The sequence below is a fragment of the Triticum aestivum genome, chromosome 2D (assembly GCF_018294505.1).
Source record: "Triticum aestivum cultivar Chinese Spring chromosome 2D, IWGSC CS RefSeq v2.1, whole genome shotgun sequence".
Taxonomy (NCBI): Eukaryota; Viridiplantae; Streptophyta; class Magnoliopsida; order Poales; family Poaceae; genus Triticum; species Triticum aestivum.
This window is the reverse complement of record NC_057799.1, coordinates 168,606,195-168,624,019: the sequence shown is the minus strand read 5'-3', so window position 1 is coordinate 168,624,019 and position 17,825 is coordinate 168,606,195.

The following is a 17,825-nucleotide window of genomic DNA, read 5'->3' as shown; positions in this document are numbered from 1 at the left end:
AAAAATCAAATATGAAAACCGGGAAAATCCCCAACTCTCTCCTAGGGTCCTTGAGTTGCTTAGGATTGCGAGGATTATGAACGAGAAAGCAATAAAATATGATATGCATGATGATCTAATGTATAACATTCCAAATTGAAAATTTGGGATGTTACACGTGCGCTCTCCGGACTCTGTTTTCTTGCACGTTACGTATTTTGGTCGGTAAAAAATCATTATAAAATCTCCCAAAGGTTTTGACTCCTGTATCGCGCAAATATCCTCTGTTTTCGTTTCGAGCTGTTTCTCTGACAGATCTAGATCATCATGACGTCTCCAAGCGCCCCCAAGGACAAGTTCTTCGAGAAGGTCATCAACCCCTACCTCGCGGAAGTGTTGCAACACCCTCAAACCATTGAGATGCGTGATGGGTTGCTGCACATCCGCGATGTTGAGGGACCACGGAGGACCGGAAGTGTGGAGACAAGGCTTGAAGCAATGGAGCAACAAGTTTTCAAGTCCAGGAGATGGTGGAGCGTGGACTTGACTCCAATCACATAATGATCATGGAGTTCACCAACAACCACAAGCTGGATGCCAAGGACATTGGGGAGGCCATCTTCAAGCTCCACGAGAAAATCGAGCACCTCCAAGCCCAAATCTATGACCTAAAAAACCAAAACTGTGAGTATGAATATAGATTCAACAGGATGAGTTTGGCTGCAGATTTAAGGATCCTAGAGACTCGGTCATCCTTCTATGATGGTGAGCCTATGCCTTGGAAGATGGACGACAAGCCTACATCATCAACAATCCCTTCACCAGCAAAGGAGACATGATCACATGGGTATGGGCACTCCCCTTGGCAACTGCCAAGCTTGGGGGACGTGCCCCGGTATCGTATCACCATCACACTCCTATCTTTACCATTTTTCTTAGTTCGATCCTATTAGTAGTATCTTGATCTAGTAGAATAAAGTTTTGGTATGATCTAGTTTTGAGTTTTGCTTTATGATCCCTCTATGCAATCGAGTCCGTGAGCTATATATAATAAAGATTAGTGTTGAGGCAAGGGCTTGATTATCTTGCTATGATCTTGAGTGAATAAAAGAAAAGAGAAAAGAATAAAAAGAGACAGAGAGATCATATTGATCTTATTGAGAGTAATGACTTCACATAGAAAGAGTATGATGATTAAAAATTGTTGAGAGTTGACAAACATAGCTTTGGTCATCGTTGCAATTAATAGGAAGTAATAAAGAAAGAGAGGTTTCACATATAAATATACTATCTTGGCATCTTTTATGATTGGGAGCACTCATTAAAATATGACATGCTAAAGCGTTGGTGTTGGACAAGGAAGACAACGTAATGGGTTATGTTTTCTTATATCTAAGATAAAGTATATTGTCATGGATCATCCAACATGTTGAGCTTGCCTTTCCCCCTCATGCTAGCCAAATTCTTTGCACCAAGTAGATATACTACTTGTGCTTCCAAAAACCCTTAAACCAGTTTTGCCATAAGAGTCCACCATACCTACCTATGGATTGAGTAAGATCCTTCAAGTAAGTTGTCATCGGTGCAAGCAATAAAAATTTCTCTCTAAATATGTATGATTGATTGGTGTGGAGGAAATAAGCTTTATACGATCTTGTGATGTGGAAGAAATAAAAGCGACGGACGGCATAATAATGGTTCATATCACAAGTGGCAATGTAAAGTGATGTTCTTTCGCATTAAGATTTTGTGCATCCAACCTTGAAAGCGCATGGCAACCTCTGCTTCCCTCTGCGAAGGGCCTATCTTTTATTATTACCTTCTATCTTATGCAAGAGTCATGGTGATTTTCACCTTTCCTTTTTACATTTTATCCTTTCGCAAGCACAGGATGTTGGAAAGATCCTGATATATATATCTAATTGGATGTGGGTTAGCATGAATTATTATTGTTGACATTACCCTTGAGGTAAAAGGTTGGGAGGCAAAACTATAAGCCCCTATCTTTCTCTGTGTCCGATTAAAACTCCGTAACCACAAGTATTACGTGAGTGTTAGCAATTATGAAAGACTAAATGATAGTTGAGTATGTGGGCTTGCTAGAAAGCTCCGACATAGACTCTTTCTGATGTTATGATAAATTGCAATTGCTTCAATGACTGAGATTATAGTTTGTTAGTTCTCAATAAAGTTTCTGATTCATACTTTGCATTGTGAATAGATTATTACTTGAGCATAAGAAATCATATGACATTATCCATATATGTTGCTGTTATGAGAACAATCATGATGCCCTCATGTCCGTATTTTATTTTATCGACACCTCTACCTCTAAACATGTGGACATATTTATCGTTATCGGCTTTCGCTTGAGGACAAGCAAGCTCTAAGCTTGGGGGAGTTGATACGTCCATTTTGCATCATGCTTTTATATCGATATTTATTGCATTATGGGTTGTTATTACACATTATGTCACAATACTTATGCCTATTCTCTCTTATTTTACAAGGTTTACATAAGGAGGGAGAATGCCGGCAGCTGGAATTCTGGGCTGGAAAAGGAGCAAATATTAGACAGCTATTCTGCACAACTCCAAAAGTCCTGAAACTCCACGAAAGTTATTTTTGGAAATAATAAAAAAATAATGAGCGGAAGAAATACGTCAGGGGGCCTCCACCTGTCCACGAGGGTGGGGGCGCGCCCTACCCCCCTGGGCGCGCCCCTGCCTCGTGGGCCCCCTGTTGGCCCTCTGGTGCCCATCTTCTGCTATATGAAGTCTTTCGTCCGAAGAAAAATCATAAGCAAGCTTTTGGAATGAGACTCCGCCGCCACGAGGCGGAACCTTGGCGGAACCAATCTAGGGCTCCGGCAGAGCTGTTCTACTGGGGACACTTCCCTTCGGGAGGGGGAAATCATCGCCATCGTCATCACCAACGCTCCTCTCATCGGGAGAGGGCAATCTCCATCAACATCTTCACCAGCACCATCTCCTCTCAAACCCTAGTTCATCTCTTGTATCCAATTCTTGTCTCTAAGTCCGGGATTGGTACCTGTAGGTTGCTAGTAGTGTTGATTACTCCTTGTAGTTGATGCTAGTCGGTTTATTTGGTGGAAGATCATATGTTCTGATCCTATATGCATATTAATACCCCTCTTATTATGAACATGAATATGCTTTGTGAGTAGTTACGTTTGTTCCTAAGGACATGGGAGAAGTCTTGCTATTAGTAGTCATGTGAATTTGGTACTCGTTCGATATTTCGATGAGATGTATGATGTCTCTCCTCTAGTGGTGTTATGTGAACGTTGACTACATAACACTTCACCATTATTTGGGCCTAGAGGAAGGCATTGGGAAGTAATAAGTAGATGATGGGTTGCTAGAGTGACAGAAGCTTAAACCCTAGTTTGTGTGTTGCTTCGTAAGGGGCTGATTTGGATCCATATGTTTCATGCTATGGTTAGGTTTACCTTAATACTTTTGTTGTAGTTGTGGATGCTTGCAATAGAGGTTAATCATACGTGGGATGCTTGTCCAAGTAAGTACAGCACCCAAGCACCGGTCCACCCACATATCAAATTATCAAAGTACCGAACGCGAACCATATGAACGTGATGAAAACTAGCTTGACGATAATTCCCATGTGTCCTCGGGAGCGCTTTTCTCTATATAAGAGTTTGTCCAGGCTTGTCCTTTGCTACAAAAAGGATTGGGCCACCTTGCTGCACTTTATTTACTTTTGTTACTTGTTGCTCGTTACAAATTATCCTATCACAAAACTATCTGTTAACTATAATTTCAGTGCTTGCAGAGAATACCTTGCTGAAAACCGCTTATCATTTCTTTCTGCTCCTCGTTGGGTTCGACACTCTTACTTATCGAAAGGACTACGATAGATCCCTTATACTTTTGGGTCATCAATGGACAAGACCCATCTTTTAGCTTAGCATATTGATCATTCAGTTTATTGCTATTGCTTTCTTCATGTCAATACATATTCCTTCGACTATGAGATTATGCAACTCCCGGATACCGGAGGAATGCCTTATGTGCTATCAAACATCACAACATAACTAGGTGATCATAAAGATGCTCTACAGGTATCTCCGAAGGTGTTTGTTGAGTTGGCATAGACTGAGATTAGGATTTGTCACTCCGAGTATCGGAGAGGTATCTCTGGGCCCTCTCGGTAATACACATCGTAAGCTTGCAAGAAAATGACTAAGGAGTTTATTCATGAGGTGATGTATTACGGAACGAGTAAAGAGACTTGCTGGTACCGAGATTGAACTAGGCATGAAGATACCGACAATCGAATCTCGGGCAAGTAACATACCGATGGACAAACGAAATTACGTATGTTGTCATAACGGTTCGACCGATAATGATCTTCGTAGAATATGTAGGAGCCAATATCGGCATCCAGGTTTTGCTATTGGTTATTGATCGATGAGGTGTCTCGGTCATGTCTACATAGTTCTCGAACCCGTAGGGTCCACACGCTTAACGTTCTTGACGATATAGTGTTATATGAGTTATATGTTTTGCTGACCGAATATTGTTCGGAGTCCTGGATTAGATCACGGACATGACGAGGAGTCTCAAAATGGTAGAGAGGTAAATATTGATATATAGGACGATGGTATTTGGACACAGAAGTGTTTCGAGACGTACCAGGAAGGAATCGGTTCGCCGGAAGGGGTTCCGAGCACCCCCCCCCCCGGCAAGTTATGGGCCTTATGGGCCAAAGGAGGGGACAGACCAGCCCACAAGGGGGCTGGTGCGCCCTCCCTTGTTTGGCCAGCCCTAGGGAAGGAAAAGGGGGAGGGCTAGCCCCTCCTGCCTTTCCCTCTCATTGGAGAAAGGAAAGGGGAGCGCTACCCTCCCCTGCCTTTCCCCGCACTCCAAATAAGGAAAGCATTCCTCCTTTGGGCGCCTCCTTTGGCTGCTGCTGAAGGAAATATGCCCTAGAGGCAATAATAAAGTTGTTGTTTATATTTCCTTATATCATGATAAATGTTTATTATTCATGATAGAATTGTATTAACCGAAAACTTAGTACATGTGTGAATACATAGACAAACAGAGTGTCACTAGTATGCCTCTACTTGACTAGCTCGTTGAATCAAAGATGGTTAAGTTTCCTAGCCATAGACATGAGTTGTCATTTGATTAACAGGATCACATCATTAGAGAATGATATGATTGACTTGACCCATTCCGTTAGCTTAGCACTTGATAATTTAGTATGTTGCTATTGCTTTCTTCATGACTTATACATGTTCCTATGACTATGAGATTATGCAACTCCCGAATACCGGAGGAACAGTTAGTGTGCTACCAAACGTCACAACATAACTGGGTGATTATAAAGGTGCTCTACAGGTGTCTCTGATGGTGTTTGTTGAGTTGGCATAGATCGAGATTAGGATTTGTCACTCCGATTGTCGGAGAGGCATCTCTGGGCCCTCTCGGTAATGCACATCACTATAAGCCTTGCAAGCAATGTGACTAATGAGTTAGTTGCGGGATGATGCATTACTGAACGAGTAAAGAGACTTGCCAGTAACGAGATTGAACTAGGTATTGAGATACCGACGATCGAATCTCGGGCAAGTAACATACCGATGACAAAGGGAACAACGTATGTTGTTATGCGGTTTGACCGATAAAGATCTTCGTAGAATATGTGGGAGCCAATATGAACATCCAGGTTCCGCTATTGGTTATTGACCGGAGACGTGTCTCGGTCATGTCTACATAGTTCTCGAACCCGTAGGGTCCGCACGCTTAACGTTCGGTGACGATCGGTATTATGAGTTTATGTGTTTTGATGTACCGAAGATAGTTCGGAGTCCCGGATGTGATCACGGACATGACGAGGAGTCTCGAAATGGTCGAGACATAAAGATTGATATATTGACTATATTCTGACACCGGATGAGTTCCGGGGGTCACCGGATAATTATGGGAGTGCCGGGGGGTTATCGAAACCCCGAGGGAACTAATGGGCCAACATGGGCCTTGTGAGAGAGAGGAGAGGAGGCCTTAGGGCTGCCCCCCCCTTAAGGAGTCCGAGTTGGACAAGGAGGGGGGGCGGTGCCCCCTCTTTCCTTCCCTCTCTCCCTCTCCTTCCTTCCCCCTTCCCCCTCCTAGTTGGACTAGGAAAGGGGGAGTCCTACTCCTACTAGGAGGAGGACTCCTCCCCTCCTTGGCACGCCCTAGGGCCGGCCGGCCTCCCCCCTTGCTCCTTTATATACGGGGGTAGGGGCACCCTATAACACACAACAGACATTGTCTTAGCCGTGTGCGGTGCCCCCTCCACCATAATCCACCTCGGTCATATCGTTGCAGTGCTTAGGCGAAGCCCTGCGCCGGTAACTTCATCATCACCGTCATCACGCCCTCGTGCTGACGAAGCTCTCCCTTGACACTCAACTGGATCAAGAGTTCGTGGGACGTCACCGAGCCGAACGTGTGTAGATCACGGAGGTGCCGTACTTCCGGTGCTAGGATCGGTCGGATCGTGAAGATGTATGACTACATCAACCGCGTTGTCATAACGCTTCCGCTTTTCGGTCTACGAGGGTACATGGACAACACTCTCCCCTCTCATTGCTATGCATCACCATGATAGATCTTGCATGTGCGTAGGAAATTTTTGAAATTACTGCGTTTCCCAATAGTGGCATCCGAGCCAGGTCTATGCGTAGATGTTATATGCACGAGTTGAACACAAATGAGTTGTGGGCGATAATAGTCATACTGCTTACCATCATGTCATACTTTGATTCAGCGGTATTGTTGGATGAAGCGGCCCGGACCGACATTACGCGTACGCTTACGCGAGACTGGTTCTACCGACGTGCTTCGCACACATGTGGCTGGCGGGTGTCAGTTTCTCCAACTTTAGTTGAATCGAGTGTGGCTACGCCCGGTCCTTGTTGAAGGTTGAAACAACACATGCTTGACAAAAAATCGTTGTGGTTTTGATGTGTAGGTAAGAACGGTTCTTGCTCAGCCCGTAGCAGCCACGTAAAACTTGCAACAACAAAGTAGAGGACGCCTAACTTGTTTTTGCAGGGCATGTTGTGATGTGATATGGTCAAGACATGATGCTAAATTTTATTGTATGAGATGATCATGTTTTGTAACGGAGTTATTGGCAACTGGCAGGAGCCATATGGTTGTCGCTTTATTGTATGAAATGCAATCGCCATGTGATTGCTTTACTTTATCACTAAGCGGTAGCGATAGTTGTAGAAGCAATAGTTGGCGAGACGACAACGATGCTACGATGGAGATCAAGGTGTCGCGCCGGTGACGATGGTGATCATGACGGTGCTTTGGAGATGGAGATCAAAGGCACAAGATGATGATGGCCATATCATATCACTTATATTGATTGCATGTGATGTTTATCCTTTATGCATCTTCTTTTGCTTAGTTCGACGGTAGCATTATAAGATGATCTCTCACTAAATTTCAAGGTACAAGTGTTCTCCTTGAGTATGCACCATTGCGAAAGTTCGTCGTGCCGAGACACCACGTGATGATCGGGTGTGATCAGCTCTACGTTCACATACAACGGGTGCAAGCCAGTTTTGCACACGCAGAATACTCGGGTTAAACTTGACGAGCCTAGCATATGCAGATATGGCCTCGGAACACTGGAGACCGAAAGGTCGAACGTGAATCATATAGTAGATATGATCAACATAGTGATGTTCACCATTGAAAACTACTCCATCTCACGTGATGATCGGACATGGTTTAGTTGATATGGATCACGTGATCATTTAGGTGACTCGAGGGATGTCTATCTAAGTGGGAGTTCTGAAGTAATATGATTAATTTAACTTAAATTTATCATGAACTTAGTCCTGATAGTATTTGCATATCTATGTTGTAGACCAATAGCTCACAAATAGCTTCCCCGTTTTATTTATGATATGTTCCTAGAGAAAACTAAGTTGAAATATGATAGTAGCAATGATGCGGACTTGGTCCGTGATCTGAGGATTATCCTCATTGCTGCACAGAAGAATTATGTCCTTGATGCACCGCTAGATGACAGACCTATTGCAGGAGCAGATGCAGACATTATGAACGTTTGACAAGCTCGGTATGATGACTACTTGATAGTTTAGTGCACCATGATTTACGGCTTAGAACCGGGACTTCAAAAATGTTTTGAACGCCACGGAGCATATAAGATGTTCCAAGATTGAAATTGGTATTTCATACTCATGCCTGTGTCGAGAGGTATGAGACCTCTGACAGTACTTTGCCTACAAGATGGAGGAGAATAGCTCAACCAGTGAGCATGTGCTCAGATTGTCTGGGCACTACAATTGCTTGAATCAAGTGGAAGTTAATCTTCCAGATAAGATAGTAATTGACAAAGTTCTCTAGTCACTATCACCAAGTTACTAGAACTTCGTGATGAAGTATAATATGCAAGGGATGACGAAAGTAATTCCCGAGCTCTTCGCGATGCTGAAATAGGCAAAGGTAGAAATCAAGAAAAGCATCAAGTGTTGATGGTTGACAAGACCACTAGTTTCAAGTAAAAGGGCAAGGGAAAGAAAGGGAATTTCAAAAACAATGGCAAGCAAGTTGTCACTCTCGTGAAGAAGCCCAAAGCTAAGACCTAAGCTTGAAACTGAGTGCTTCTACTGCAAAAGCGAATAGTCACTGGAAGCAGAACTACCCTAAATAATTGGCGGATAAGAAGGAAGGCAAAGTGAACAAAAGTATATTTGATATACATGTTATTGATGTGTACTTTACTAGTGTTTATAGCAACCCCTCGGTATTTGATACTAGTTCAGTTGCTAAGAGTAGTAACTCGAAACGGGAGTTGCAAAATAAACAGAGACTAGTTAAGGGCGAGGTGACAATGTGTGTTGGAAATTATTCCAAGGTTTATAAGATCACCATCGCACACTCCTTTTACCTTCGGGATTAGTGTTGAACCTAAAATAAATGTTATTTGGTGTTTACGTTAAGCATGAATATGATTGGATCATGTTTATTGCAATACGGTTATTCATTTAAGTCAAAGAATAATTGTTGTTCTATTTACATAGATAAACACCTTTTATGGTCATACACTCAATGTAAATGGTTTATTGAATCTCGATCGTAGTGATACACATATTGATAAATATTGAAGCCAAAAGATGCAAAGTTAATAATGATAGTGCAACTTATTTGTGGCACTGCCATTTAGATCATATTGGTGTAAAGCGCATGAAGAAACTCCATGCCGATGGACTTTTGGAATCACTTGATTATGAATCATTTGATGCTTGTGAACCATGCCTCATGGGCAAGATGACTAAGACTCTGTTCTCCGGAACAATGGAGCGAGCCACTGACTTATTGGAAATAATACATACCGATGTATGCGGTCCAATGAGTGTTGAGGCTCACGGTGGGTATCATTGTTTTCTGACCTTCATAGATGATTTGAGCAGATATGTGTATATCTACTTGATGAAACACAAGTCTGAAACACTTGAAAAGTTCAAAGATTTTTAGAGTGAAGTAGAGAATCATCGTAACAAGAAAATAAAGTTTCTACGATCTGATCGTAGAGGCAAATATTTGAGTTACGAGTTTGGCCTTTGATACGTCCATTTTGCATCATGCTTTTATGTCGATAGTTATTGCATTATGGGCTGTTATTACACATTATGTCACAATACTTATGCCTATTCTCTCGCATTTTACAAGGTTTACAAAAAGAGGGAGAATGCCGGCAGCTGGAATTCTGGGCTGGAAAAGGAGCAAATATTAGAGACCTATTCTGCACAACTCCAAAAGTCCTGAAACTCCACGAAAGTTATTTTTAGAAATAATCAAAAATACTGAGCGAAGAAAATACCAGAGGGGGCCCACAAGCTGGCCACGAGGGTGGGGGCGCGCCCTACCCCCTAGGCGCGCCCCCTACCTCGTGGGCCCCCTGGTGGCCCTCCGGTGGCCATCTACTGCTATATGAAGTCTTTCGTCCGAGAAAAAATCATAAGCAAGCTTTCGGGACGAGACTCCGCCGCCACGTGGCGGAACCTTGGCGGAACCAATCTAGGGCTCCGACGGAGCTGTTCTACCGGGGACACTTCCCTCCGGGAGGGGGAAATCATCGCCATCATCATCACCAACGCCCCTCTCATCGGGAGGGGGCCAATCTCCATCAACATCTTCACCAGCACCATCTCCTCTCAAACCCTAGTTCATCTCTTGTATCCAATTCTTGTCTCTAAGTCTGAGATTGGTACTTGTAGGTTGCTAGTAGTGTAGATTACTCCTTGTAGTTGATGCTAGTTGGTTTATTTGGTGGAAGATCATATGTTCAGATCCTATATGCATATTAATACTCCTCTGATTATGAACATGAATATCCTTTGTGAGTAGTTACGTTTGTTCCTGAGGACATGGGAGAAGTCTTGCTATTAGTAGTCATGTGAATTTGGTATTCGTTCGATATTTTGATGAGTTGTATGTTGTCTCTCCTCTAGTGGTGTTATGTGAACGTCGACAACATGACACTTCACCATTATTTGGGCCTAGAGGAAGGCATTGGTAAGTAATAAGTAGATGATGGGTTGCTAGAGTGATAGAAGCTTAAACCCTAGTTTATGCGTTGCTTCGTAAGGGGCTGATTTGGATCCATATGTTTCATGCTATGGTTAGGTTTACCTTAATACTTCTTTTGTAGTTGTGGATTCTTGCAATAGGGGTTAATCATAAGTGGGATGCTTCTCCAAGTAAGGACAGCACCCAAGCACTGGTCCACCCACATATCAAATTATCAAAGTACCGAACACGAATCATATGAACGTGATGAAAACTAGCTTGCCGATAATTCCCATGTGTCCTCGGGAGCGCTTTTCTCTATATAAGAGTTTGTCCAGGCTTGTCCTTTGCTACAAAAGGGATTGGGCCATCTTTCTGCACTTTATTAACTTTTCTTACTTGCTACCCACTACAAATGATCTTATCACAAAACTATCTGTTACCTATAATTTCAGTGCTTGCAGAGAATACCTTGCTGAAAACAGCTTATCATTTCCTTCTGCTCCTCGTTGGGTTTGACACTCTTACTTATCGAAAGGACGACGATAGATCCCGTATACTTGTGGGTCATCAAGACTCTTTTCTGGCACCGTTGCCGGGGAGTGAAGCGCCTTTGGTAGGTGGAATTTCGTAAGGAAAAAATTATATAGTGTGCTGAAATTTACTGTCACTTGTTACTATGGAAAGTAATCCTCTGAGGGGCTTGTTTGGGGTATCTTCACCCCGACCAGTAGAGCAAAGAGTTGCTCCTCAACCTACTTAACCTACTGAAAATAAAAATGTCTACTTTGAAATTCCTTCGGGTATGATAGAAAAACTGCTAGCTAATCCTTTTGCAGGAGATGGAACATTACATCCTGATGAGCACCTAATATATGTGGATGAAGTTTGTGGATTATTTAAGCTTGCAGGTATGCCCAATGATGTTATCAAGAAGAAGGTCTTCCCTTTATCTTTGAAGGGAGATGCATTGACATGGTATAGGCTATGTGATGATATGGGATCATGGAACTACAAACGATTTAAATTGGAATTTCATCAGAAGTTTTACCCTATGCATCTTGTTCATCGTGATCGTAATTATATATATAATTTTTGGCCTCGCGAAGGAGAAAGCATCGCTCAAGCTTGGGGGAGGCTTAACTCAATGTTATATTCGTGCCCCAATCATGAGCTCTCGAGAGAAATGATTATCCAAAAAAATTATGCTCGGCTTTCTGACAACAATCGCACCATGCTCGATACTTCTTGTGCTGGCTCTTTTATGATGAAGATTATTGAATTCAAATGGGATTTATTGGAAAGAATTAAACGCAACTCTGAAGATTGGGACCTCGACGAAGGTAAGGAGTCGGGTATAACACCTAAGTTTGATTGTGTTAAATCTTTTATGGATACCGATGTTTTCCGTAAATTTAGCACTAAATATGGACTTGACTCTGAGATAGTAGCTTCTTTTTGTGAATCCTTTGCTACTCATGTTGATCTCCCTAAGGAGAAGTGGTTTAAATATCATCCTCCCATAGAAGTAAAAGTAGTTGAACCTATTAAAGTTGAAGAAAAGACTATCACTTATAATGATTCTGTTGTTCCTACTGCTTATGTTGAGAAACCACATTTCCCTGTTAGGATAAAGGATCATGCTAAAGCTTCAACTGTGGTTCGTAAAAGTAATATTAGAACTTATACACCTCCTGAGCAAATCAAAGTTGAACCTAATATTGCTATTGTTAAAGATCTCTTGGCTGATAATATTGATGGGCATGTTATTTATTTCTGTGATGAGACTACTAGAATTGCTAAACCGTGTGCTAAAGATAAACATAGACCTGTGGTAAGCAGGCCTGTTATTTCTGTTAAAATAGGAGATCATTGTTATCATGGCTTGTGTGATATGGGTACTAGTGCTAGTGCAATACCTATTGACTTATACAAAGAAATTATGCATGATATTGCACCCACCGAGTTAGAAGAAATTGATGTTACCATTAAGCTTGCCAATACAGATACTATATGACCAATTGGAATTGTAAGAGATGTTGAAGTCTTGTGTGGGCAAACTAAATATCCTGCTGATTTTCTTGTTCTTGGTTCCCCACAAGATAGCTTTTGTCCCATTATATTTGGTAGACCCTTCTTAAACACTGTTAATGCTAAGATAGACTGCGAAAAGGATGTTGACTATTGGTTTAGGTGATATGTCTCATGAGTTTAACTTTTCTAAATTTCGTAGACGACACCGTGAAGAGGAATTGCCTAGTAAAGATGAAATTATTGGTCTTGCTTCTATTGCTGTACCTCCTAGTGATCCTTTAGAACAATATTTGCTAGACCATGAAAATGATATGTTTATGAATGAAAGAAGGGAAATAGATGAGGTGTTCTTTAAACAAGGACCTATTCTGAAACACAACTTGCATGTTGAAATCCTAGGGGATCCTCCTCCACCCAAGGGTGATCCTGTATTTGAGCTTAAACCATTACCTGATACTCTTAAATATGCTTATCTTGATGAAAAGAAGATATATCTTGTTATTATTAGTGCTAACCTTTCAGAGAAGGAGGAAGAAAAATTATTGAAAACTCTGAAGAAGCACCGTGCTGCTATTGGATATACTCTTGATGATCTTAAGGGCATTAGTCCCACTCTATGCCAACACAAAATAAATTTGGAGAAAGATGCCAAACCAGTTATTAATCACCAACAACGGCTGAATCCCAAGATGAAAGAAGTGGTAAGAAAGGAAATATTAAAGCTCCTTGAGGCAGGTGTAATTTATCCCGTTGCTAATAGTCAGTGGGTAAGTCCTGTCCATTGTGTCCCTAAGAAAGGAGGTATTACTGTCGTTCCTAATGATAAAGATGAATTGATCCCGCAAAGAATTATTACAGGTTATAGGATGGTAATTGATTTTCACAAATTAAATAAAGCTACTAAAAAGATCATTACCCCTTACCTTTTATTGATCAAATGCTAGAAAGATTATCCAAACATACACATTTTTGCTTTCTAGATGGTTATTCTGGTTTCTCTCAAAAACATGTGTCATCTGATGATCAAGCTAAGACCACATTTACTTGCCCTTTTGGTACTTTTGCTTATAGACGTATGCCTTTTGGTTTATGTAATGCACCTGCTACCTTTCAAAGATGCATGATGGCTATATTCTCTGACTTTTGTAAAAAGATTTGTGAGGTTTTCATGGACGATTTCTCCGTTTATGGATCCTCTTTTGATGATTGCTTGAGCAACCTTGATCGAGTTTTGCAGAGATGTGAAGAAACTAATCTTGTCTTGAATTGGGAAAAGTGCCACTTTATGGTTAATGAAGGCATTGCCTTCGGGCATAAAATTTCTGAAAGAGGCATTGAAGTTGATAAAGCTAAAGTTGATGCTATTCAAAAGATGCCATGTCCCAAGGATATCAAAGGTATAAGAAGTTTCCTTGGTCATGTCGGGTTTTATAGGAGGTACATTAAGGACTTCTCAAAAATTTCTCGGCCTCTGACTAATCTATTACAAAAAGATATACCATTTGTCTTTGATGATGATTGTGTAGAACCATTTGAAATACTTAAGAAAGCATTGATCTCTGCACCTATTGTTCAGCCACCTGATTGGAATTTACCCTTTGAAATTATGTGTGATGCTAGTGATTATGTTGTAGGTGCTGTTCTAGGGCAAATAGTTAATAAGAAATTAAATGTGATTCAATATGCTAGTAAAACTCTAGACAATGCCCAGAGAAATTATGCCACTACTGAAAAAGAATTTCTAGCAGTTGTATTTGCTTGTGATAAGTTCAGACCTTATATTGTTGATTCTAAAGTAACTATTCACACGGATCATGCTGCTATTAAATATCTTATGGAAAAGAAAGATGCTAAACCTAGACTTATTAGATGGGTTCTCTTGCTACAAGAATTTGATTTACATATTATTGATAGAAAGGGAGCTGAGAACCCCGTTGCAGACAACTTGTCTAGGTTAGAAAATGTTCTTGATGACCCACTACCTATTGATGATAGCTTTCCTGATGAACAACTAAATGTCATAAATGCTTCTCATACTGCTCCATGGTATGCTAATTATGCTAATTACATTGTTGCTAAATTTATACCACCTATTTTCACATACCAGCAAAAGAAAAAGTTTTTCTATGATTTGAGACATTACTTTTGGGATGACCCACATCTTTATAAAGAAGGAGTAGATGGTGTCATTAGACGTTGTGTACCTGAGCATGAACAGGAACAGATCCTACGCAAGTGTCACTCCGAGGCTTATGGAGGACACCACGCTGGAGATAGAACTGCACATAAGGTATTGTAATCCGGTTTTTATTGGCCTACTCTCTTCAAGGATGCCCGTAAGTTTGTCTTATCTTGTGATGAATGTCAAAGAATTGGTAATATTAGTAGACGTCAAGAAATGCCTATGAATTATTCACTTGTTATTGAACCATTTGATGTTTGGGGCTTTGATTATATGGGACCGTTTCCTGCCTCTAATGGATATACACATATTCTAGTTGTTGTTGATTACGTTACTAAGTGGGTAGAAGCTATTCCAACTAGTAGTGCTGATTATAACACTTCTATTAAAATTCTTAAAGAAGTTATTTTTCCGAGGTTTGGAGTCCCTAGATATTTAATGACTGATGGTTGTTCACATTTTATTCATGGTGCTTTCCGAAAAATGCTTGCTTAATATGATGATAATCATATAATTGCATCTCCCTATCACCCACAGTCTAGTGGTCAAGTAGAATTGAGCAACAGAGAGCTCAAATTAATTTTGCAAAAGACTGTTAATAGATCTAGAAAGAATTGGTCCAAGAAACTTGATGATGCATTATGGTCCTATAGAACCGCATATAAAAATCCTATGGGTATGTCTCCGTATAAAATGGTTTATGGCAAAGCATGTCACTTACCTCTCGAACTATAACATAAGGCATATTGGGCTATTAAAGATCTCAACTATGATTTCAAACTTGTCGGTGAGAAGAGGTTATTTGACATTAGCTCAGTTGATGAATGGCGAACCCAAGCCTATGAAAATGCCAAGTTGTTTAAAGAAAAAGTTAAAGGATGGCATGACAAAAGGATACAAAAGCGTGAGTTTAATGTAGGTGATTATGTATTATTATACAACTCTCATTTAAGATTTTTTGCAGGAAAACTTCTCTCTAAATGGGAAGGTCCTTACGTTATCGAGGAGGTCTATCGTTCCGGTGCCATAAAAATCAACAACTTCGAAGGCACAAATCCGAAGGTGGTGAACGGTCAAAGAATCAAACATTATATCTCAGGTAATCCTATAAATGTTGACACCAATGTTATTGAAACCGTAACCCCGGAGGAATACATAAGGGACACTTTCCAGAACGTTTCAGACTCCGAAAAGGAATAGGTATGTGGTACGGTAAGTAAACCGACTCCAAAACAGTTCTAATGGCAATTTTTCTCCGTTTTGGAATATTTAGAAAAATAGAAAATAAGAAGCTGTCCGGGAAGGACACAAGGCCTCCATGAGGGTGGAGGGCGCGCCCTACCCCCCTGGGCGCACCCCCCTACCTCGTGGGCACCTCGTGCGCTCTCCGGACTCCGTTTTCTTGCGTGATACTTCTTTCGGTCGGTAAAAATTCATCATATAATCTCCCGAAGGTTTTGACTCCTGTATCACGCAATTATCCTCTGCATGTGTTTCGAGCAGTTGCTGCTGCAGATTAGAGCAAGATGTCTTCTCAAGAGTCAGTCGGGGAGAGCCGGGTGTCTCATCCGGCATCGAGATCAAGGACAAACAGCGATGCTGACCACTTTGGGCCAGCAACGGAGCAAGAGATGGAAACTGACTTGAAAAGGATAGATGCCATGGAGGAGAATTAAGAAGTTACTTCTCGTTTCCGGGCAGGCTTCACAATGGGGGAACTACAGAGCTCAGCTATCCCAAACTCGTTCATCCCCTCCAATGTTAAATTTCTCTCTTATGAAAATATGAAAAAGAGTGTTACTTGTTCTCCCGCAGCTATGCAGCATCCATGGGTGCAAGGAGCTTTAACCGTCACGGGTAAGCTCCATAAGGAGATAATGGATCTCAAGCAGCAACTCAATAAGCTCGAGGAAGAGAACCGTATCGAGAGGAGTATCATCGCGAAGAATATCACACCATCTCCGAAAAAGGAAGACTAAGTACATGGGTATGGGCACTCCCCTTGGCAACCGCCAAGCTTGGGGGAGGTGCCCCGGTATCGTATCACCATCACATCTCTATCTTTACCGTTTTCTTAGTTCGATCCTTTTAGTAATATCTTGATCTAGTAGAATAAAATTTTAGTATGATTTACTTTTGAGTTTTGCCTTATGATCCTTCTATGTAATCGAGTCCGTGAGTTATATAATAAAGATTAGTGTTGAGTCAAGGGCTTGATTATTTTGCCATGATCTTAAGGGAATAAAATAAAAGAAAAAGAATAAAAAGAAATAAAGAGATCATATTGATCTTATGGAGAGTAATGACTTCACATATAAAGAGTATGATGATTAAAAGTTGTTGAGAGTTGACAAACATAGCTTTGGTCATCGTTGCAATTAATAGGAAGTAATAAAGAAAGAGAGGTTTCACATATAAATATACTATCTTGGACATCTTTTATGATTGTGAGCACTCATTAAAATATGACATGCTAAAGAGTTGATGTTGGACAAGGAAGACAACGTAATGGGTTATGTTTTCTTATATCTGAAATAAAGTATATTGTCATGGATCATCCATCATGTTGAGCTTGCCTTTCTCCCTCATGCTAGCCAAATTCTTTGCACTAAGTAGAGATACTACTTGTGCTTCCAAATACCCTTAAACCCAGTTTTGCCATGAGAGACCACCATATCTACCTATGGATTGAGTAAGATCCTTCAAGTAAGTTATCATCGGTGCAAGCAATAAAAATTGCTCTCTAAATATGTATGATTGATTAGTGTGGAGGAAATAAGATTTATATGATCTTGTGATGTGGAAGAAATAAAAGCGACGGTCTGCATAATAATGGTCCATATCACAAGTGGCAATATAAAGTGATGTTCTTTCGCATTAAGATTTTGTGCATCCAACCCTGAAAGCGCATGACAACCTCTGCTTCCCTCTGCGAAGGGCCTATCTTTTACTTTTATCTTCTACCTTATGCAAGAGTCATGGTCATCTTCACCTTTCCTTTTTACATTTTATCCTTTGGCAAGCTCAGTGTGTTGGAAAGATCCTGA